Raw genomic sequence first — 24,650 nt, forward strand, 5'->3', positions numbered from 1 at the left:
TTGACCTGAGGGATAGTCCCAGTTTCAGAGTGAAGGCATAATCATTTCATTAATAATGATAATTGATTAAAATGCAAATAGTAGGGAAAGATAATATTAGCTTACATTTTTGTTTCTGAAGATCAGCAATTGAGCCTGCAATGCAATAAAATAAAATGTAAGCTGGATGTAAAAGCTTTGTATCACAGGATAACAAAACTCCATTTCAAGATAATGGATGAGATGATGTTTCACACAACACAGACACACATGCACACACACACGTACATGTAGTCCATCTGACCTCCTTTAAAAAAATTCCTTTTGGTGAGAAAAATGCTCACTATTCAGTAGAAAGTTTTTAAATATGAAAGTGTTGTGTTACTAAGGTATTTCAAAAAGTTTGTGGGAAATACATATTATGAAAAGCTATGCATAAAATTTAAAAATTCCACCATAATAAAGTCATTTTTTCATTCCATTTTTTCCACGAACATTATCTAGTACCTTTGTATGTATCAGACAACATAGTGGTGCCTTAAAATTATTCCATCTGGTGCATCGTGTTTTCTCTCACTGTGCAATCTACACTTCTTATCAATGTTTTCGTTCTTGTTTTCTAGTTTAAAGATTCTGTCATTCCTTCTTCCCAGGTCATTTTCGTTTATTCTCATTTGTTCTTTCTGATATTCTATTGAAATAATTATAGTTCAAGCAACTAATTGAAAATCAAGTTGAATATGAAATGAGAAAACAAAAGCAAATAAATAATACCTCATCCAATAAATCTGGGCTGGACAGGCACCATTTCAGAATGCCATGCAGGCTTTCTCAAGTTAAGAGAAACTAGCCAACTCAGAGGTATTAGGTCTTGCTATTTTGGTGGCCACCATTTTTACTGCCTGCCCCCTTCCCACCAAAGAACAGGTATCCCATCAAGGCTAAGAAGTACCTGGTAAGAAATACTTTTCTCTGTTACTATTTTCTTTTAAAGATTTATTAATGTGGGGCCGGTGCCATGGCTCACTTGGTTAATCCTCTGCCTGTGGTGCCAGCATCCCATATGGACGCCGGATTCTGTCCTGGTTGCCCCTCTTCCAGTCCAGCTCTCTGCTGTGGCCCGGGAAGGCAGTGGAGGATGGCCCAGATGCTTGGGCCCTGCACCCGCATGGGAGAACAGGAGGAAGCACCTGGCTCCTGGCTTCGGATCGGCGCAGTGCTGGCCTTAGCAGGCCATTTGGGGGGTGAACCAACAGAAGGAAGACCCTTCTCTCTGTCTCTCTCTCTCACTGTCCAACTCTATCTGTCAAAAAAACATATTTATTAATGTATCTGAAAGGCAAATTTACAGAATGAGGAGAAAGAGATAGAATTGTTGTACCTGAGCGAGTGCAAACAAAGGAGCTCCACACATTAATAATATTGCCAGCGGTGGAGAGTGGGCTCATGCCCTAAAGAAATCTCGACCCTAAAGCCCAAAGCAACAGGGTTTATAAAGGCAAAAACCACAAAATCGGGAGGGGAATTCATGGTTGCTAGGAACAGGGGGGAATACATGGTTACTGGGGTCAAGCTGACCTAAAACCTATGTGAAACTAGTATCAATTATAATCCTGACAATACCAGTTACAATCTTAACAATTCCAATTATAATCTTGACATTAATCCAGGTATTGGTTTTAATCATATGTAGGACATAGAAAAATTACATTTTTATCATTAACCCAGGTGCGGCCTATCCACTTCCAAGCTTGAGCGATCATGGTAGGGGGTTTCTATGCTCTGCCAAGTGTGGTGTAGTGGACTGCTATTGTCCAACTGTTTTAGATCATAGTTTCAGACCAGAGTCTCATGGTGTGGGGGGGCACCTTCCCAGAATGGAGTCTCAAGTGCTCCAAAATGGAGTCCGTACTGTCAAGGTGTTACTTCAGAATAATCTTGATCTGCTTTTTCCCTCCCACTGGCCAGAGCTGGGCCAAGCTGAAGCCATGAGCCAGGAGCTTCCTCTGGGTCTTCCACACTGGTGCAGGGGCCCATCCTCCACTGCCCTCCCAGGCCATAGCAGAGAGCCGGATCGGAGGTGGAGCAGCCAGAACTCCATCTGCCACTGATATAACATGCTAACGTCTGAAGCAGTGGCTTGACCCACTATGCCACAACACTGGTCCCTCTGTTAATATTTTGAACTCCACAATATTTATAGAATGTGACAGTTAATAGTAGGGGCTAAAGATTAAGAGGTATATTATGTAAGATAGTAACATCTATGACAAACTATGAAGTATTTGAAAAAACAAAAGAACAAAATGTCAGCCATTTGGTTACAAAAGAGCACAGAAAAACACCCAAAAAAGCAGAGATGCCAAGATGAAAAAAGAGATCAAAGGCTGTGTGATATCTTGATAAAACTTCAGTCCATTTCTAATTTCAGTTCATGGGCATCCCCTCAATAATTCTGCCTTTTGCTGAGCGGAAATGGATGAGTTCTTGTTAGCATTGAGTGAAATCATCAATATTTTTCTCTTTCTCCCACATCTTATTCATATCCACTGTAGGCTAGGGAATGAGGTATGACGTTAACTGGCATGCACTCATGAGGATCTTTTTACCTGCTACAACATAGTACTGGCTCCTAGACAGTAGTTTTTTTTTTTTTTTTTTTAAATACTGTAATCTTAGTACCTAAATAGTATCAAGCACTTATAGAGGTATTTATTGGATTAATTAAATTGTGAAATTCAGATTTCAGGCCTATATGATTGGAATCATTGAATTTCAGATTGGAAGAATCCATAATTTTTAGAAAGGGGTAAGAAGAAAAGCATGGATAAGCAAATGGGGAAATTAAATTAGAATAAAATGAGCACATATAGCTTTACAGTGATGACTGCACTCTGTGTCCTTTGTGAAGAGACCTGACAAATATATCAGCAGGAAATGGCAAAATATGTGAGAATGAAAAGAAAATCATATTCTTTTTTTTTTTTTTTTGACAGGCAGAGTTAGACAGTGAGAGAGACACAGAGAAAGGTCTTCTTTCCATTGGTTCACCCCCCAAATGGCCACTACGGCCGGTGCTGCACCGATCTGAAGCCAGGAGCCAGGTGCTTCCTCCTGGTCTCCCATGCAGGTGCAGGGCCCAGGCACTTGGGCCATCCTCCACTGCCTTCCGGGGCCACAGCAGAGAGCTGGACTGGAAGAGGGACAGAACCTAGTGCCCCAACCGGGACTAGAACCTGGGGTGCCAGCGCCACAGGCAGAGGATTAGCTTAGTGAGCCAGGGCGCCGGCCAAGAAAATCATATTCAATAATGGTGACTAATTTAACATATGATAGAGTAAAATTTGTTTTTCAATGGAATTATTGATATAAATCCATAAAAATGTGAAATAGAGGAGACAATAATATGACATATAAAATTTTATTATAATCAAATACAATTTTTACCTAGTTTTATTACCTAATACTTCCTTATTCACAGTTTTACCTCTTATATGTATATTTTAAGTTGTAAGTTTGACAGAAATTATGACTATGAAAATAAACATTTCAACATTAGCACACTATTGGTGGAAAATAAATTACTACAAACTTAAGAACTAGTTTGAATAAATTTGACCTCACATTTTGGGGAGAAAAGCTGAAATGTTCCATGGAAGGTGATACATGAGCTGTGAATCCATTGATCCCAGGCCCATTTGTTGCCTGAATGTGTTGTTCACTGGCTGTTTCAGCACTGGTCAGGTTTCATAATTTGTTGTATACTCAGTTTTGAAATCCTGTAATATGGAGCCTTTTGTATCTTTTAAATTATTGTTACTGGGGGCCAGTGCTGTGGTGTTAGTAGGTTAAGACTCCACCCGTGGCACCAACATCACAAATAGGCGCCCTTTTGATTCCCAGCCACTCTACTTCTGATCCAGCTCGCCTGGGAAAGCAGTAGAAGATGGGCCAAGTCCTTGAGCCCCTACACCCGTGTGGGAGAACCAGAAGAAGTTCCTGGCTCCTGGCTTTGGATCAGCCCAGCTCCCGCCATTGTGGCCATTTGATGAGTGAACCATCAGATGGAAGACCTCTTTCTCTCTCTTCCTCTCTCTGTAACTCTGCCTCTCAAATAAATAAATAAATATTTAAAAATATATAAAAATTATTGTTTCCTAAAGCTAGTAAATGCAGTTTATGAGTCTCATGAAAAACAAAATACTACAATCCTAATACTGAAAATTCAAACACTGATCTAGGCCAATTGATATACTGTTTCCATATATGATTTCTTAGATTCTTTTTTTTTTTTTTTTTTTTACAGGCAGAGTTAGACAGTGAGAGAGAGAGAGACAGGGAGAAAGGTCTTCCTTCCGTTGGTTCACCCACCAAATGGCCACCACGGCTGCGCCAATCTGAAGCCAGGAGCCAGGTGCTTCCTCCTGGTCTCCCATGCAGCTACAGGGCCCAGGCACTTGGGCCATCCTCCACTGCCCTCCCGGGTCACAGCAGAGAGTGGGACTGGAAGAGGAGCAATCGGGACAGAATCCGGCACCCCAATTGGAACTAGAACCCAGGGTGCCAGCGCCGCAGGCAGAGGATTAGCCAAGTGAGCCTCAGCACCGGCCAATTTCTTAGATTCTAATGTGTTCACTACTTATAGGTATTTGTTTTTAGAATATTTGATTGACAGGAATGTATATGAGAAAGAGATATAACCATGTAGTTTAGGATAAATATAAACAATCACAGGTAACATTATTATCTCATAATTTTTATAATACTTTTAGTGAAAAGAATTCATGAACACCAATTCTCTCCATCACTTTTTCTCCCTCATTTCTCCTTCTCTTCCCTATCTTTTATATTTATTATACATATAATATAAACATATTTATATATAGCATATATAGTGAGTATATATTTTATATGTTATAATATAGTGCTTATAATGTACCAATACATTGGGACATAAAGTCAAAATCCCATCCTCTAAAACAGACCAACCAAGCCGCCCATCCAGTATCTAATTCTTATCTCCAGTCTTTCCTTGTGCCTCCCTTTATGTAAACTGTACAAATAATATAGTTATATATCATCCTTCACCTTTTGTTCTTGCTGGTCTTTGTCGCTGTCTCCCGTCATTCCTATCTTCCACTAGTATTCCAGAAAAAAATTATAGATAAAAGATCCAAATGACACAGAAATAATAAAGAGCAGAATATAAGGGCAGGTGATATGGTGCAGCAGGTTAAGCTGCCACTAGGGACACCCATATTCCATATTAGAGTGCTCGCTTGGAGTCCTGGCACCCCTGCTTCTGATGTGGCTTCTTGGCAATGAATCAGGAGACAGTAGATAAAATGGCTCAAGTGCTTGAGCCTCTACTATCCATATGAGTGAGCAGATGGAGTCCAGAGCTCCTGGCTTCAGCCTGGCCCAGCCCTGGCCCTTACGGGCATTTGAGAAGTGAACCAGCAGATGGAAATGGAAGATATTCTCTCTCTCTCTCTCTCTCTTTTTCTCTTTCCCTCCCTCCCCCTCCCTCCCTGCCTTTCTACTTAATAAATAAATAAATAAATAAGCATTTTCTTTAAAAAAATGAAATATGAATGCTTCTATTTGCCCCTCCTTCTTATATTCTGCTGCTCATTGAATTACCTTTGTCCACCGCTCAGGGGACACTTGTACATTTCTATTTTTGTTACCCATGCATGTGTACATTGCCATAGTTACTCAATTTCTTATATATAATATATAATAATGATTTATAGGTCTTGTATTCCCTTAACAATATATACTTCATTCTTTTTGAATAACCACAAAGTATTACACAGAGAGGGTATGATGCAATTCATTTAACCACTCTCCCTCTGATGGTTGTTCTGAATTTGTTTATTTTGGCTGTACAGTCAGTGTTGCAATAAAAATCTGGACAAATATGTAGAGTTTCTATAAAATAAATTCTGAATCACCTGGTCAAAATTTGAGTGTTTTACATTTTGACTGAGTCTGAAAAACTTTTTTTCTTTCTTTTTTTTTTAACTTTTATTTAATAAATATAAATTTCCAAAGTACAGCTTTTGGATTACAGTGGCTTTTACTCCCCCCATAACTTCCCTCCCACCCGCAACCCTCCCCTCTTCTGTTCCCTCTCCCATTCCATTCACATCAAGATTCATTTTCAATTCTCTTTATATACAGAAGGTCAATTTAGTATATATTAAGTAAAGATTTCAACAGTTTGCACCCACACAGAAACACAAAGTGTAAAGTACTGTTTGAGTACTAATTATAGCATTAATTCACATTGGACAACACATTAAGGACAGAGATCCCACATGAGGAGTAAGTACACAATGACTCCTGTTGTTGACAGGAAGAACTTTTTCACACTTAGATTTATTTTTTCAATTATTATTTTTTACTATATAACTCTTTACTCATCTACAAGTTATTTCTATGTATGATATGAATTGGGTCTAAATCAATTTGATTTTTTCAAAGGATAACCAATTATATTAACAACCACATGTTATTTTCAAAAATAAGCTGCTCTGAACCAATGATTAGAAATATATCAGTGCATCTACACTACATTCATAGCAATATGGTTGTTTGAGGATTCTTTTTATAGAGTACTAAATATTTTCCAAGGTCAAAGACTCAATTTTTCACTCAAGTCCAAAAATCACTCTGCAAATATTGTAAAAAATTTTTTCCCAAAGCATATTAAATTAGCCTTAAAAATAGTATCTTTCAAATTAATCTAACTTTTGTTGGTTTATAATAAAATAAAAGAAACAGTTATCTATAGGAAGATTAAATTTACATCTATTCAGGCAAGTATGATTGAACATTTGATTATTAAACACAGAAACTTTCCTTTGCAAAATATCAATTGGTATTTAGTGCTTTGTTTTTTAGATATTGATATTTTAGATACTCTTTCTATATTATTCTAACCATTTCCTGTAATTCTCCTAGTAAAATATGAAGTCATCATATATTCAAAGTACATAAACACTATATTGATGAGGAAAAGGTGATATAGTTGATATGATAAGACACTGTACATATATAATTAGAGGATTCAACATTATTAGTGCTCTAGCTAACTTTGTTGTGAAACATGACAACTTCTCTTGGAAGCTACAAACAATTAGTAGGGATTTATTTTACAAGGAGATTATAGTGTATCACATGTTCATAATATATATCTTTTTTGTTCTTTATGAGGCAGTGCATATTTTATAATACTTTCTAATCCTCACTCCTTAGCAACAAGGAAGTTATAGGGAATGTACTGGATTAGGGTGGTGTAATCTTCCATATTGGATAGTCAGTTTCTTTGTTTCTAAATTGTCACAAAGAGGAAATAGAACAGCAAATATTATTCCAAACATGAGATTAAAGAATAAATCAATTTGAAATTTAAAATACAGCATTTTTTCTTTTTCTGTGCAATCTACTTTAAAAATAATGTTTCTTTAATTTTTTAAACTATGGGGATGGGCTTTTGGCATAGTGCTTAAGATGCTGCTTAGGGGTCAGGTTGCAGTGTAGCAGGTTATGCCATCACCTGCTATGCTCACATCCTATATGGGCACCTGTTAAATTTCTGGCTGCTCCATTTTCAGTCCAGCTTCCAATTAATGGCCTGGGAAAGTAGCAGAAGATGGCCCAAGTATTTGGATTCCTGTACCCATGTGGGAAATCTGAATGAAGCTCCTGGTTCCTGGCTTCAGCCTGTGGCCATTTGGGGAGTGAACCATCAGACAGAAGATTTCTCTCTCTCTCTCACTCACTCGCTTGCTCGCTCACTCTCTCTTTTTCTCTCACTCACTTTCCATCTGTAACTCTGGCTTTCAAATAAATAAATATTTTTTAGAGGATGTTTCTTAAGATGGTTACATGACATATTGAAGTGCATGAGTTTGTGTACTTTCTTAGCTCCTGCTTCCAGCTTCCTACTAACGCACACCCTGGGAGGAAGCGTGTGATGGCTTAAGTTTGGGAAATCCAGATTGAATTCCTTAAATATGTTTATTTTGATAAATTGAAATAGCAGAAATATACATAAAGTATAACTTTTATACTTTTCCTATGCATGTCACATATAGAATTTTAGTAGGAGATTATAGTTTTATAGACCATAAGAGTATATATTACCCATATATATTATTTAATTATAATAGAATCCATACTTTTATTTCTGGAAACTGTGAATATGTTATCTTATGTGATAAAAGCAACTCTGTTTATGTCATTAATACTATGTACCTTAAAATGGGGATATTATCTTAGATTATTCATGAGGACCTAATCTGATCACATGAGCCTTTCAAAGCAGAGATATTCCTCTTCCTGGAGGTAGAAGTGAGATGCAGATAAAGAGAAAGAAAGATTCCAACTGCGAAAAGGAATGGAAGAGCTGAACAACTCAAGGCCCTGATTTCAGCCTTCTGAAATGTCAAGCTGAGAGATATTCAAACCAGTCTAGATTTCTGATACAGAACTGTGATGTTATAAATTTTTGGTGTCATGATACTGCTCATATCATTTTTATTATGTTATTTTATTAATGTATATATCTGCTGTATTATTAAATTATACCTCTGTATTTTATACTATATTAAAATAATTTTATATATAACATATATCTGTGGAATGTAATCAACCAAAGTGCTGTTAAACTTAATCCTTTATTTCAAAATGAAAGTCATGATAAGACTATAAAGGAGTGATCTCTATAAAGGAGTGATCTGGCTCAGGGGAAGGACAGATTTGATACTGAACCTTAGCAGTAGAGTCAGTTGGAGATCAGGTGAATGGGGAATAATTACAACAAAATGGTTTCCAAAAGAGGAAGGAATTGATTTTAGTCTGAGAACTGTGTGTTTTATCAAGAATGGTGGAGAGGAACAATTAGAGACTGAAACATGTGAGGACCACAGTGGAAAATATTAAATTATTTGAGGTCTCTTATCTACATCCTACTGTTATCTATCACTGCCAAGTAATGGTGCTCCTCCTGAATTCATTTTCTACACATTTAAAACTTATTCCCTTGAACAGCCAAGTGATTTTTACTTATCTTAATATTTGTGATAAAATGCTTCCTACATGGTAACACCAGCTTCCTAAAAAGAATTTTACCTAAAGGGAAAAATCCAAGTTTTGATCAAATTGCTGTAATGTTCTAAATCCATAAAGCCTGCTAGGGATATGGGATGTTTACCAATAGGCTAAAATGGTAAAGAAATAGCTATAATTCAGGCATTTACATAGAGATTTCATTTTTTAATAATTTACATATTTATTTGAAAGGCAGAGTTACAGAGAGGCGGAGGCAGAGGCAGAGGCAGAAAGAGAAGATAGGTCTTCCATCCATTGGTTCACTCTAGAAATGACTTCAATGGCCAGAGCTGGGCCAATCCAAAGCCAGGAGCCTGGAGCTTCTTCCAGGTCTCCCACATGGATGCAGGGGCCGAAGGACTTGAACCATCTTCTGCTGTTTCCCCAGGTACATTAGCAGGAAGCTGGATCAGAAGCGGAGCAACCAGGACTCAAACTGGCACCTATATGGGATGCCAGCACCGCAGGTGGCGGCTTTACCCACTATGCCACAGTGCCAGCCCTGAGAGATTTCATTTTTAAAACTGATTTTCTATTTTATATTTCTACGCATATTTGTCTACCATCACTGGTTTCTTGATTTTTTTCTTATTTTTGCTCCCTCATTTTTATAATTATTACGCACATTGCAGCAAATATATTGTCAAACCTGAAGGGCATACTATTGAGCAAAATTTCTTTACCACTTTTCCTCAATCCCACCCATTGAAAGTAACTACTTCTAAGAGTTTATTGTGAGCATTCCAATTATATTCCCCCAGTATTCAAATGCATATATGTTAAATCAAGATAAACATTTTACATATATAATGTATTTAAATGTAAATTTATCATACAATGTATAAAATTCTGCATCTCTAGAAATGCATTTAATGAGATTTGTTAATTCTTTAGCAGTAATTTATTTGTGTTATAAATATTCATGTATCTAAGCCTATTTCCACTTTTTACTCTGGTTTTATAAATTGAAGAATCTCACCAATTAGAATTATGTTGTGTGTTCTTACTGGATGTGAGTGATGGCCTAAAGCATTCCTCTGTGACTAAAGTGGCCAAGCCTTTGTAATTCAGCACAAATGTCCTGTCTTCAGAGTAGCCATCATTGACCACTCTGTAAAGTTGCACCTCCCAATACACGATCTTGCTTCTTTCACATTTTGTATTTCTTTTACGTTACTTGGAACAAAATGAAATTATCTCAATTTGCTTTCTTATTGTCACTAAAACAGTCAAAAAGCCTTCTTCATTATTGTATCTTCCAGTATTTAGCTACTTCCCCAAAACATAGTACATAATAAATTTTGATTGAATGATTGGATGGATGCATTGATGGATAAGTCCCTGTTGTATGACCTTATGAGCTTTCCAGCTTTATTTACTTGTTCTTTACAAGTTCTGTTCTTTTACATTGTGAAGAATTGAGAGTGCCAGGAGAGTAGACTCAAAGAAAATGACAAAGTATGCTTACAAACTAGAGGGTCTGGACTCCTAGGAGTAATTTCATGAAAGGCAAACCAAGAATGAGCTGAAGCTTGCAAAAAAATTGTTATAAAGAACACACAAGATATTTTTGAATCATTTTCAGAGCAAGGCTCATGACAGTAAATATCCCAGTCTAATTTATTGAGAGTGCATGGGGCAATGTTATGAGGTGACAGAAAAAATGTGGGATGTTTCAGCTTCTATTTTTTTCCTCCTGTCAGACTGAGAGAATATCAGACTGGAGGGGAAAGAACAAATATTTCTGTGAAAAAAAATTGAGACTCAAAACAAGAAGAGTGACTAGGAGGATACTTAGAATGAGTTTTGTTGAAAGGCATAAAAGATGGACTCTAGGAATAAGGTCTCCCAAAGTCAATGTTGCCCCTATGACATTGGTACAGGTAATTGATTTGAAAGCTTATCAGCAGAATCACAAATATAGAAGAGTAATAAAGGTAAGGGAGAATGGCAACCAAAAGGATATTAAATGCCTTGTACATACCATTTTGTCAGCCTCTAAGGTTAGAAGCAAAGCATTAGCAATTTCAATAGTTCCTCAAGTGATTTTTAGTATGCAGAAAAGTTTGAGAGCTAGTGTTCCAATCCTTTTTTTGATAAATATAAATTTCAAAAGTACAGCTTATGGATTACAATGGCTCCCCCCCCCATAACTTCCCTCCCACCCACAACCCTCACCTCTTCTGCTTCCTCTCCCATTCCATTCATATCAAGATTCATTTTCAATTCTCTTTATATACAGGAGATCAATTTAGTATATATTAAGTAAAGATTTCAACAGTTTGCACCAACACAGAAATATAAAGTGTAAAGTACTGTTTGAGTGCTAAATATAGCATTAATTCACATTGAACAACAAATTAAGGACAGAGATCCTACATGGGGAGTAAGTGCACAGTGACTCCTGTTGTTGACTTAACGATTTGACACTCTTGTTTATGGCATCAGTAATCACCCTAGGCTCTTGTCATGATTGCCAAGGCTATGAAAGCCTTTAGAGTTCGCCAACTATGATCTTATTTAGACAAGGTCATAGTCAAAGTGGAAGTTCTCTCCTCCCATCAGAGAAAGGTACCTCCTTCTTTGAAGACCCATTCTTTCCACTGGGATCTCACTCGCGGAGATCTTTCATTTAAATAATTTTATTTTTATTTTTTTTGCTAGAGTGTCTTGGCTTTCCATGCCGAAAATACTCTCATGGACTTTTTACCCACATCTGAATGCCTTAAGGGCTGATTCTGAGGCCAGAATGCTGTTTAGGACATCTGCCCTTCTATCAGTCTGCTGTGTATCCCACTTCCCATGTTGGATCATTCTCTCCCTTTTTAATTCTATCAGTTAGTATTTGCAGACACTAGTCTTGTTTATGTGATCCCTTTGACTCTTAGACCTATCATTATGATCAATTGTGAACTGAAATTGATCACTTGGACTAGTGAGATGGCATTGGTACATGCCACGTTGATGGGATTGAATTGGAATCCCCAGGCCCGTTTCTAACTCTACTATTTGGGGCAAGTCAGCTTGAGCTTGTCCCAAATTGTACATCTTCTCCCTCTCTTATTCCCACTTTTATATTTAACAGAGATCACTTTTCAGTTAAATTTAAACACCTAAGAATGATTGTATGTTAATTACAGAGTTCAACCAATAGTATTAAGTAGAACAAAAAATATTAAAAGGGATAAAGTATTAATTGTACATCAACAGTCAGGACAAGGGCTGATCAAGTCATTGTCTCTCATAGTATCCATTTCACTTCAACAGGTTTCCTTTTTGGTGCTCGGTTAGTTGTCACTGATCAGGGAGAACATATGATATTTGTCCATTTGGGACTGGCTTATTTCACTCAGCATGATGTTTTCCAGATTCCTCCATTTTGTTGCAAATGACCAGATTTCATTGTTTTTACTGCTGTATAGTATTCTATAGAGTACATGTCCCATAACTTCTTTATCCATTCTAAGGTTGATGGGCATTTAGGTTGATTCCAGGTCTTAGCTATTGTGAATTGAGCTGCAATAAACATTAAGGTGCAGACAGCTTTTTCGTTTGCCAGTTTAATTTCCTTTGGGTAAATTCTGAGGAGTGGGATGGCTGGGTTGTATGGTAGGGTTATCTTCAGGTTTCTGAGCAATCTCCAGACTGACGTCCATAGTGGCTTCACCAGTTTGCATTCCTACCAACAGTGGGTTAGTGTCCCTTTTTCCCCACATCCTCACCAGCATCTGTTGTTGGTAGATTTCTGTATCTGAGCCATTCTAACTGGGGTGAGGTGAAACCTCATTGTGGTTTTGATTTGCATTTCCCTGATGGCTAGTGATCCTGAACATTTTTTCAATGTATCTGTTGGCCATTTGGATTTCCTCTTTTGAAAAATGTCTATTGAGGTCCTTGGCCCATCTCTTAAGTGGATTGTTTGTTTTTATGTTGTGGAGTTTCTTGAACTCTTTGTGGATTCTGGTTATTAATCCTTTATCAGTTGCATAGTTTGCAAATATATTTTCCCATTCTGTTGGTTGCCTCTTCACTTTCCTGACTGTTTCTTTTGCAGTACAGAAACTTCTCAATTTGATGAAGTCCCAATAGTTTATTTTGGCTTTGACTGCCTGTGCTTCCGGAGTCTATTCCAAGAAGTCATTGCTGGTGCCTATATCTTGTAGGGTTTCTCTAATGTTCTCTAATAATTTGATGGTTTCGGGTCATAAATTTATGTCTTTAATGCGTGTTGAGTGTATTTTTGTGTAAGGTGTAAGGTGAAAGTTAGGGGTCTTGCTTCATGCTTCTGCACGTGGAAATCCAGTTTTCCCAGCACATTTTGAATAGACTGTCCTTGCTCCAGGAATTGGCTTTAGATCCTTGATCAAATATAAGTTGGCTGTAGATGTTTGGATTCATTTCTGGTGTTTCTATTCTGTTCCATTGGTCTATCCATCTGTTTCTGTACCAGCACCATGCTGTTTTGATAACAACTGCCCTGTAGTATGTCCTGAAATCTGGTATTGTGATGCCTCTGGCTTTGTTTCTGTTGTACAAGATTGCTTTAGCTATTCGAGGTCTTCTGTGCCTCCATATGCATTTCGGCATCATTTTTCCAGATCTGAGAAGAATGTCTTTGATATTTTGATTGGTATCACGTTGAATCTATAAATTGCTTTTGGGAGAATGGGCATTTTGATTATATTGATTCTTCCAATCCATGAGCATGGAAGATTTTTCCATTTTTTGGTATCCTCTTCTATTTCTTTCTTTAAGATGTTGTAATTCTCATCGCAGAGATCTTTAACGTCCTTGGTTAAGTTTATTCCAAGGTAATTGATTGTTTTTGTGGTTATTGTGAATGGAATTGATCTTAGCAGTTCTTTCTCAGTCATTGCATTGTCTGTATATACAAAGGCTGTTGATTTTTGTGCATTGATTTTATATCCTGCTACTTTGCCAAACTCTTCTATGAATTCCAATAGCCTCTTAGTAGAGTTCTTTGGATCCCCTAAATAAAGAATCATACCATCTGCAAAGAGGGATAGTTTGATTTCTTCCTTCCGAATTTGTATCCCTTTAATTTCTTTTTCTTGCCTAATGGTTCTGGCTAAATCTTCCAGAACTATATTGAATAGCAGTGGTGAGAGTGGGCATCCCTGTCTGGTACAGTGGAAATGCTTTCAAATTTCCTCATTCAATAGGATGCTGGCCATGGGTTTTTCATAAATTGCTTTGAAATTTTCTGCTAGTATCTCACTAAAAAGGCCTTCTAATCCTTTCTCTCTCTTCATGCCTTCAGGAACTCCTAGAACCCAAATGTTGGGTTTTTTAATAGTGTCCTGTCGATTCCCAACAATATTTTTCAGATTTCTAATTTCCTCTTCTTTTCTTTGGTTTGACTGTATACTTTCCTGTGCTCTGTCTTCTAAGTCCAATATTCTCTCTTCTGTTTCACTGACTTTGTTTTTAAGGCTCTCTAATGAGTTTGTCATTTGATCTATTGAATTCTTCATTTTGATCTCTCTTCACTATCACACTTTCATGTTCTACTAGTTTCTTCATTTCATTTTGATTCCTCCTTATGATTTCATTTTCACGAGAGAGATTTTCTATCCTGTCCAGTAAGGATTTCTGTAGTTCAAGAATTTGTTTTTGAGAACTTCTTAATGTTCTTATAAATTTTTTGAGATCCGTTTATTGCATTTCTTCTATCTCATCATCTTCATAATCTTTAATTGGGGTGTCTATCATTTCGGGGCATCATAATGTCTTCCTTGTTCTTGTTTCCTTAATTTATGCATTTGTTGCTTGCCATTGTGGAGATATTCTTTGGTTTCTTTGCTGTAGTGGTTTTTCTCATTATACTATGACTCTAGATTAAGTGGACTGTCTGCTTTTGATGGAGCCTTAGAGGCTTGTGATGGGTGTGGTCATAGAGCTCTGTTTGGTTCTTCAGGGTTTAGGGTGTGCAAAAGGTGACACACGAAGGTTAGGAGTGGTAAATCTCTCTCTCTCTCTCTTTAATTCAGAAGGGAAATAATTCCACACAGCTGAGCAGAACTGAAGGTAGTCAATGTCTGAAATCTGGCCCTTGTGGGTATCTCTGCAGTCTCCCTCCGGGGTTGTCAAGGTTACTGAGTTTGAGTACTCTCCAGAGAGTACTCACATCTCCGTGAGTTCTCTCCCACACCTTCAGTTTTTCACAGTCTCAGTTCATTAGCTCCACACATTCACTAGGTCCTAACCTCCTGTTATTTCTCCCCACCAGAGTCAGGTTTTTCTGCTTGGCTGATGGCAGGCGCCACTTTTACGTATGTCCAAAATGGCACCTGCTCTTTATCTTACTTGCCTTTGTAAGGTGAGTGTAGAGAGAGATTCGTGTCCTGCTGGTCCTTTTATTTATTTATTTTTTTCTCTCCTCTAGTTAGCCTGGTGAACTTTCCCCAGTGGGGCTTCAAGCCTCGTTCCCTCTATGCTCTTCCTGCTGTTTCCCTGCCAATTTCTTGGGCTACTGAGGTTTCGCCTCATCTCCCTTTCCAGTGCTGGTGCGTAGACTCTGCTGCTGGGCTCCCGAGCCATGGCGTTGCCCTCCACGTTGGTCCACCATGCCCCCCTAGTTCCGGAAGAGTTTCCTCTGCAGTTTTTTTCCCGAACCTTTCCCTGAAACTGCAGTATCTCCACTTTTATTAAACTATATTTTCCTGGACTATCAGTGCACACCCTCACTATTCTGCCATCTTGCCTTTTCCAAGATTATCATTTTGAGTCTTTACTTTCTTGATCATCTCTGAGTGCTATGTTCCTTTTTATTTTCTTGTACTATTTTTAAAAGATTATTTATTTATTTGAGATGTAGAGCTACACGCAGAGAGAGGGAGAGAGAGAGAGGTCTTCCATCCTCTGGTTCACTCCCCAGATGGCCACAATGGCTGGAGCTGCACCAATCTGAAGGCAGGAGCCAGGAGTTTCTTCCAGGTCTCCCATGTGGATGCAGGGGCCCAGGCACTTGGGTCATCTTCAACTGCTTTCCCAAGCCACAACAGAGAGCTGGATTGGAAGAGGGGCAGCTGGGATATGAACTGGTGCCCATATGGAATGCCAGTGCCACAGACAGAGGCTTTAGCCTACTGTGCCACTGTGTTGGTCCCTATTTTGTTGTACTTTTACAATTCCACCTCCTCCCCACCCCATGCACTTGATGCTTCTTCATTTGATGCTTCCTGCTGGAACTCTATTTGCAACTAATTCTGAGCTTTCCAGCTAAGCTGCTCTTCAGAATCATGTCAGAAGCTTTTAGAAAACATTGATATTCAGGTGCTAGTCTAGAGATTCAGATTCAATGATTCTGTGGTAGGCTCAGATACACTTTCTTTAAAATTTTAAAGCTCTGTTTAAGACATCAATGTGCACCTAGGATTGAAAACCATTGAATTCTTGTCTGAAATTTTTTAAAAAATCAAACTGAAAGGAAAAAAAACCGTTGTGGCATCTCTTAAGTGTCTTCATTTATAAGCCCTTTTAATAGTTCAGTGTGTGCATTGCCTTTTCATTTTTTAGCACTATAACCTTACATTGGTATAGTGTTTAATGCATATTTGATGAAAAATGTGGAATAAATAATTCCCAGAAAGCCTATTATATCATTCTCACAGCACCCCTGACCTACATATTTTTCCATGTTACTGATGAAGTTATGGGACTGAGTGAGGATCCTCAGAGATTTATGGCAATTAGAATAACACGGTCAAGTTATCATTACCAGTGTTTTTCCTGGTTATTGCTCCCAAGAAACCATTATGTGTGTCTCACTATAACATATACACCCTACAGATTTCAAATGCTAGGGCAATTTTTAAATTGAGTACAACATAATTTCCTGGATTTTCATAGAGGTGGACTCCTTTTGCTGCTGTTTAAAGTTCTGTTTCAGCTATTTTTTTCATTTTTTCAAACAAAAGGTGATTTCAGTTTTTCCATTATTCAAAGAACTTTCATTGTCTATTAAATGAGCATAATGTCTAGTTTATGATGAGGTGAATTATTTATAGACCATAGTTACTTCACTTATATAACATGCGCAGTATGGTAATTTCAAGTATCAGTACTGATTATATTATCAATAACATTGATTAAAGGGTAACACTGTTACTAATGATACTAATGAATGCAGTATTCGTATGTTCTACATATTCTAAATTCATTCATGTGATGAAATTAGCTAAGAATTGAAGTGAGAACTGTGAAAGCCTGATCCCACAGAATGTAAGGAAGCTTTAATCTCAAAATAGGTTCTGTGACAAAATGTGTTTGAGGAGTACTAGGTTGAACAACTTTAAATAAGTCCCTTTGAGAACACCTATTTGGAAACTATACTGTGTCTTATTAAATAGAAATATCCACAGCATTTCACCAACTTATCTGGGCATTTTGAACAGTTTTTTATATTATGGGAATTGTATATTGTAAATCATATTTTGGAATATGTCCACTTATGTCATTAACTTGTACCACAAGAAGTGAGTCTCTTGAAGAACTGACTTCTCTGAAATGTGCTTTCATGTTCCATGTTCAGATTGTTTGATAGGTAATTATAAGAGATTCCTATACATATAACATTCAACTTTGCTGTGACATGTTGTTTTAGTGACTGCACAGTTCATCATAATGGTTTTGTTGATGAATTTCTTTTGAGAATTTTTAGGATTTTAGTTCCAGGAAATATGTAATTATTATTCCCCTGACTGCTTTCCCCATGTTGATTGTGAAATTTATGTCACTATATGATTTTTGACCTTCTTTACCCAAAATCAAAAGTCAAATTTTGTCTACAGTCAGACAGCTTTAATAGCTCTCATTGGTTGTATATTTTAATTATCTTTTCTTTCCTTGGACCAAATATTCAGTCTACACTGTATTCTTATTGTATTTAGTTTTTTTTTTTTTTGAATCTCCCTCAAATCATTTTAGAGATGTGGCATAGAAGTAAACTTTACAAATGGAATTCACTGTGTCTTATCTATTTTTCATGCTTCTTCTGGGCTATCAGTAATTATGCCCAGCCTTCAGTCACTCTGCGGTTTTCATTCTGAATCTCAGCAGGGGCCATTTTTTTCTCCTCAGGAAACCTTGCCATTTGAGTAGGAAAATGCCTCCTTTCCAGGCAAAGCTATCAGAAAAGCATCCCTTTATTCCTCTCTCATCCATCTTTGCATGAAAGAAATTTCCACTGGCAAAAAGTCTTCTATGACAAAATCATTAAAAATCACATTGTGATTACAAGCTTTTGCCTTTAATACTGCACCTAACATCTGTTGAAGTTACATGGCATTTTCTAGAGTTAACGATAGTATCCATCTATGATCTCCTGATAGTTCCTGTTGATGGTATCCCTTGTCCTGTTTTTAAGGACTGAACCATTTATGCATGTGCCCCTGGATAAGTTCCAGTCTCCCCTGCTGCTGCCTGCATTACCAGCAGTTGACCACTGGAGACTACATTTCTCAGCTTGCTTTGCCAAAAGGATTCCTATTAAATTAGACCTAGAAGAGGTACTAGCAGTAGATTGGACAAAGGGAGGATGGAAGAAGCTGGAGTATTTCCATACCCACCCGCTAACCCCATTTGATTAAGCAGTGTCTCCATGAGTTATGGCTTCTGTAGGATGTTTCTTCTGTGATTCAATTTTCATGGGAAATACTCTTTATTTGCATTCTTAGGTCATACCTGTCTATCCCAGTTGCATTGCCATAACAGCACTTTTCCCCCTCTTCTTCTTTATCCCTCCAGCTCTAGAGCAGTATAATCATCCTGATGTTGAAAATCTCTGGATTACTTCTCCTTTTTTCCTTGTATTTTCATCTCTTCCAACATGTTTATATATTTGCTATTAAGCCATCTGGTGAGGAGTGAGGGCTTTGTTTTCATTTCTTTTCTGACTGATTGGAAGATTTATGTAATTTAATTCTTCCTATTTTATTAAACACACCAGAAATATATTAAATGAGTATATTTTAATATGTATTCAATGAATATATATTTTAATGAAAAAGTATATTTTAAAAATGTAATGTATCCATACTCCTTTAACTTTCCACCTATCTACCCATCTATAAACATTAACACAGTTGTGTCTAAATAATTTAGTAGTTCTAATATTTGCACATGCAAAATATATATTTAGTGATAAAGCATTAAACTTCATTTGTACAAAAACTAAGTTTTGGTATAATTTTTAAATTCAAACTAAAAGTATTGTTATGGGAAAATGGCAGAAAAGAAATTATTGTTACCTCCGTTCTTTGTCTCACATGGAAGAATTTCCAAGCAGATGGTAAAGAGATTTAAAAGTATTTATTAGAATCAAGGACCTCCAGCCAGAGAGGCATGGAGAGTGAAATCAGACATGACCCCCTAAAATCTACACTGAAATGTGGCCCTTTAAAATTCTCCAGAAGTGCTATCTGGGGTGCCACATATGTGACCAGAATTTGGGGTGCCATAGGATTTCACCATATGCTTATTACTAAACCCCCAATATTAATAAGCCCGAGAGGGTTCTTGCATAATATTTAGAGAAGAATTCTAAATACCGGCACAGACAAACGAGACAGCATGGTACATTTTAAGCTTTTATTTAGTACGCGAGGTATCTAGGAAAGTGAGGGTTTTAGTTCAGGTAGGAGTGAGGGGAAAGTCTGGGAACTAGGGTAGCGTCCATACCACACAGAGAGCAGGCCAAAGCCACGTGCAGCAAGCACCTCGAGCTGCTATCCACTGCTTATCACCGGCAACAACGCAGAGGCAGAGAGCCTTTTGGGACACTCCCTGCTTTTTATATATTTTCCACAGGGGAGTGGCTTGTGGCCAGGTGGATGCTCAGGTATGGTCAGGTAGAGCCTGATGTCACATGGGGCGTGGTGGGGGTATCAGGTAGGGTGTAAGGTCACACAGGGGAGTGGTGAAGGTATCAGGTAGGCCGTGAAGTCACACAGGGGCATGGCAAAGGTGTGGTCTTACAGGTGACAAATCTAATCAATTTTAGCCTGTATGCCTGCCTACTTCATTCCCCCCTCAGAGACTCCAGACCTTAATCTTAAGGGGATGTTGATGGGTGTTGAGTTACCATCTTTTTTTTTTTTTTTTTTAACAGGCAGAGTGGACAGTGAGAGAGAGAGACAGAGAGAAAGGTCTTCCTTTACTGTTGCTTCACCCTCCAATGACCACTGCAGCCGGCACACTGCGACTGGCACACCGCACTGATCCAAAGCCAGGAGCCAGGTGTTTCTCCTGGTCTCCCATGCGGGTGCAGGGCCCAAGCTCTTGGGCCATCCTCCACTGCACTCCCGGGCCACAGCAGAGAGCTGGACTGGAAGAGGGGCAACCGGGACAGAATCTGGCGCCCCAACCGGGACTAGAACCCGGTGTGCCGGCGCTGCAGGCGGAGGATTAGCCTATTGAGCCGTGGCGCCAGCTAGAGTTACCATCTTCTGTAGCTGCTTCCTGCTTATTAAGGGCACAGACCCTGCCTGTTCTTGGTCCAGAAGTCTCTGCCTATTTCATCTAATGAGTTTGCTTCACAAGCTGGAGCTCTTTCAGTCACCACCATCCTCCGTATCCCCTGCATGGTCTTCATTTGAAGAGTTAAAGCTTAAGCTTACAGGTTTAAACCTTCCTGGTACAGCTGTAAAAAAATAAGACGGAGTAGCACCTTGGCAGTAGGGACTCCATTTTGGAGTGCTTGAGACTGCATTCTGGGAAAGCACCCCCCCACTGTGAGACTCTGGTCTGAAACTATGATCTCAAATAGTCGGACAATAGCAGTGCACTACATCACCCTTGGCAGAGCACAAAAACCCCCTAGCATGATTGCTCAAGCTTAAAAGTAGAAAGGTTGCACTTGGGTTACCTGGGCTAATAATAAAGATGTGATTTGTCTGTGTCTTACATTAATGTCAAGTCCTAATTGCTAATTGTAATATTGTAACTGGTATTGTCAAGATTATGATAAATATTAATTTCACTTAGGTTTTAGGTTATGTTGACCCCAGTAACCATATACTCCCTTTTGATTTTATGTACTCTCTTTTGATTTTAGCAACTGTGTATAGCAACCGTGCATAGCAACCATGTATTCCCCCCCTTCCCGGTTTTGCGGTTTTTGCCTTTATAAACCCTAACCTTTGGTTATTCGGGGCTGCTCTGTTCATGTATGATCAGACAGCCCCAGCATGCTGGATAATCAATACATCTTTAACCCTTTGCTGGTTGCATGAGAGAAAAGTCTCTTGGAGTCGTTCCTCGGGCGGTGGGCTTTTTCAGACTCTAACACATTATTCTCAGAAGCTGTCGGGTTCTGAAACATATGTTTGTCTATCACCATGAGCAAGATTGGAATAGCCCCAAGTGCAACTGATGTGCCCCTTAGAATAGAAAAAACATGTCTAGCCATCTCCCAGACAGTAGGTGGTGGGAGATTACCCCTATGCAAACTATAAAACCATTTAGCTTGAGTATAGAGGGCTTTCATGTCCTTTTCTGTGAACATACTATTATTTGAGTAAAGGTGACAGATCCCATTGAGCACTGCACACATGCCCCCTTGTTCTATTAGCATGAACTCTAAGGCCTGTCTATTGTCCATAACTACCCTGGACAGGGAGTCTGCTGAAATCAGAGCCTGCTGTAGAAGCTGTCCTGAAGTGTAGGCCAGATTACCCATAGCTAAGATCAGGTTCTTAAAGTCAGTTTCGTAAAACTCTTCTGGGCTGTCATTCTTTACCACTGAGGAACCCACCAAGGGGTCCTTCTGCCAATAATAGTACCCAGAAAGGACCAAGAGAGGGATGTACATCAGGTGGGCACTGAATTGCAGCATTTTGATGTGGCTAGGACAGAATTCTACTTATCTTTCTGCCTTTTGAAGAGGTATTTTAGATCTTCAATTGGCTCATAGGAATAAGCCAATGTATCCGTTGGATCCACCTGTTTAGACTCAAGAGGTAGAGGTTTACTCCTTGACAAATGTACCCAGCTTGGGGCTCCCTGTAATTTTACTGATGTAGAAATGCTCAGCAGTACTCCGTAGGGCCCCTTCCACTGGGGCTGTAACTGGTCTGAGGGAGACCCTTCCTTCCAGGTCTTTAATAAGACCAAGTCCCCTGGGGAGACAGGCTGCTCATGAGCCTCAGGGTCTGGCGCTGGAAGGAACTTGTTGCCATACTGTATCAGAGCCTTTTGTATCTGGCCTAAGTTGATAATGTACTTTATTTGATCTTGCACCTCTGAATCAAAGAGGATGTCAGAGGTGAGAAAAGGCCTTCCGTAGAGCATCTCGTAGGGAGTAAGCTTTAAGGCAGTTTTAGGTGCTATTCTCATCCTGAGAAGAGCAATTGGCAACAGTTTGAGCTGTTTCTGAGGTCTCCTGGCAAAGTTTGGCCAGAATCCTTTTAAGGCTATGATTAGCCTTTTCAACTTTACCTGATGACTGAGGCCTCCGAGAAGTATGGAGGTGGTAAGAAATTCCTAGAGCAGTGGCTACCTGCTGGGTTATTTTAGATATAAATGAAGGTCCATTGTCACTCTGGAGTGACCGTGGGAGTCCAAAGCGTGGCATGATGTCTTTCAACAAGGCTTTAGACACCTCATGTGCTTTCTCTGTTCAGGTCGGAAAGGCCTCTATCCACCCTGTAAAAGTATCAATAAAGACTAGAAGGTACCTATAATTGCTTGTTGGGGGCATATTGGTAAAAATCAACCTGCCAATCTACACCTGGGTACGTTCCTCTCCTCTGCACAGGAGTCAACAGGGGAGGTGGCCTTACGTGGCCGGGGTTATTATGTAAACATAGTGGGCAAGAGTGAGTCACTTCCTTTATGACAGTATTTAGTCCCTTTCCTCCAAAATCTCGGGACACCAGTTGTACTAAGGCATCTCTGTTAGGAAACTGGCACAGTTTTAGCCAGGCGGCCACATGTCCCAACCTCTGTGGTCAAGCTCCACCCCCATCCTAATGGGATTCGCTGCTCCTGCTTCCCTGCCTGCCCTCGGGCAAAGTTTTAAAAGGGCCTGTTCCTGAACACGTGCTCTCTTAGCTCTTCTCTCCTGCTCTCTGCTCTCCTCTCCTCCTCTCTGCTCTGCTCTATCTTCTCTCCTCACTAGCTGCTCTCCTCTGTCTCTCTCTTATACTCTCTTTCTCCCTTTCTTTCCCTTCGCTACCCCTTCACTCCGGTCTGTTGGGTGTTCCCCAATAAACCCTTTCCCTTATTCCAGTGTTTGGAGTGTTTTGTGACAGCTAACATTAATATATAACAATCTCTTCCCAAGTGGGTAGAGTTGTGTATGTCCTTAATAATTTTCCATTGAGTAGCCATTGGTAGCATAATTCTATGATTTAGCATCCACCATCCATTTGCATTTTTAGTATAGGTTTGCTTTTGGGCCCATTCATTCTCAGGCTCTGTATAGTGAGATTCCTTAGCCACTTCCACAGATTGAGGTATAAGGGCCATTTCCAAACTTTCCCGTGTAGCTGCTCTTTTTGCTGCTCTATCTGCTAACGCATTTCCCTGGTTAACATAATTATCTCCCTTCTGATGTCCCTTGCAGTGGGTGATGGCCACTTCTAAAGGCTCCAGTACTGCCTGAAGTAGAGCCAGTATCTCTTTTCCATATTTAACAGGGGAATTCTTTGCAGTCAGTAAGCCTCTCTCTTTCCGGATTGCTGCGTGTGCATGTAACACAAGGAAGGCATCTCTGTAATCCGTATATATATTAACTCGCTGGCCTTTTCCCAGTTGTAAAGCCCTAGTCAATGCAGTACGCTCCACCTTTTGGGCTGAAGTATTGTGTGGCAGTGCTTGGGCTTCTATCATCTGAGTAAGATCCACTACTGCATAGCCTGCCTTTCTAACTCCTTCCTTCATATAGCTGCTGCCATCAGGAAACCATTCAGCATCTGGATTTTCCAGGGGCTCATCTCGTAGGTCTGGCCTACTAGAGTACACCTGCCTACTTCAGAGAGGGGCTTTCAAGAGAGGAAAGAATCCCAAAAATACCCCATAGCATTCTGGTTTTTGAGTACGATCTTGGGACCATACTGTCAATCAACAAGGTGGAGATAAACTCAACAAAAGACCTGATTTACAAGGCTCCATCTGTCTGGCCAGCTAAGGGTGGGATAGGTAACTTGTTTTCACAATAAGCTGTGAGCTCAGGAAGAGCTCCCTAGCTATTCTCATGGTAAATTTGGAGATTTCAGAGGAAGGAGGGTGGCCTGTTTGTTCTTGCTAAAGACAACATTCTGGGGAAGGAAGCAAATATTTTACACCCCAAATTCCACTGGGATCCCCTGACTACCTATTAACCCATCTGACTCCTTGCAGTATGAGAGGGATATTTTTTTCAAGACAAATCCAAAATAAAATACTAGGTATGCCTGCTGCATTGTACTGACTTACAGAATTAACTAGAGTAGAAAAATGCAAGTATCACATGACAATATTTTGGCGTTATGGTTAAGCATTATTGATGAGGGGCCATTGCTGTGGTATAGTGGGTAAAGCTGCTGCCT

Source organism: Oryctolagus cuniculus, chromosome X (assembly GCF_964237555.1).
Source record: "Oryctolagus cuniculus chromosome X, mOryCun1.1, whole genome shotgun sequence".
NCBI classification, from domain to species: domain Eukaryota; kingdom Metazoa; phylum Chordata; class Mammalia; order Lagomorpha; family Leporidae; genus Oryctolagus; species Oryctolagus cuniculus.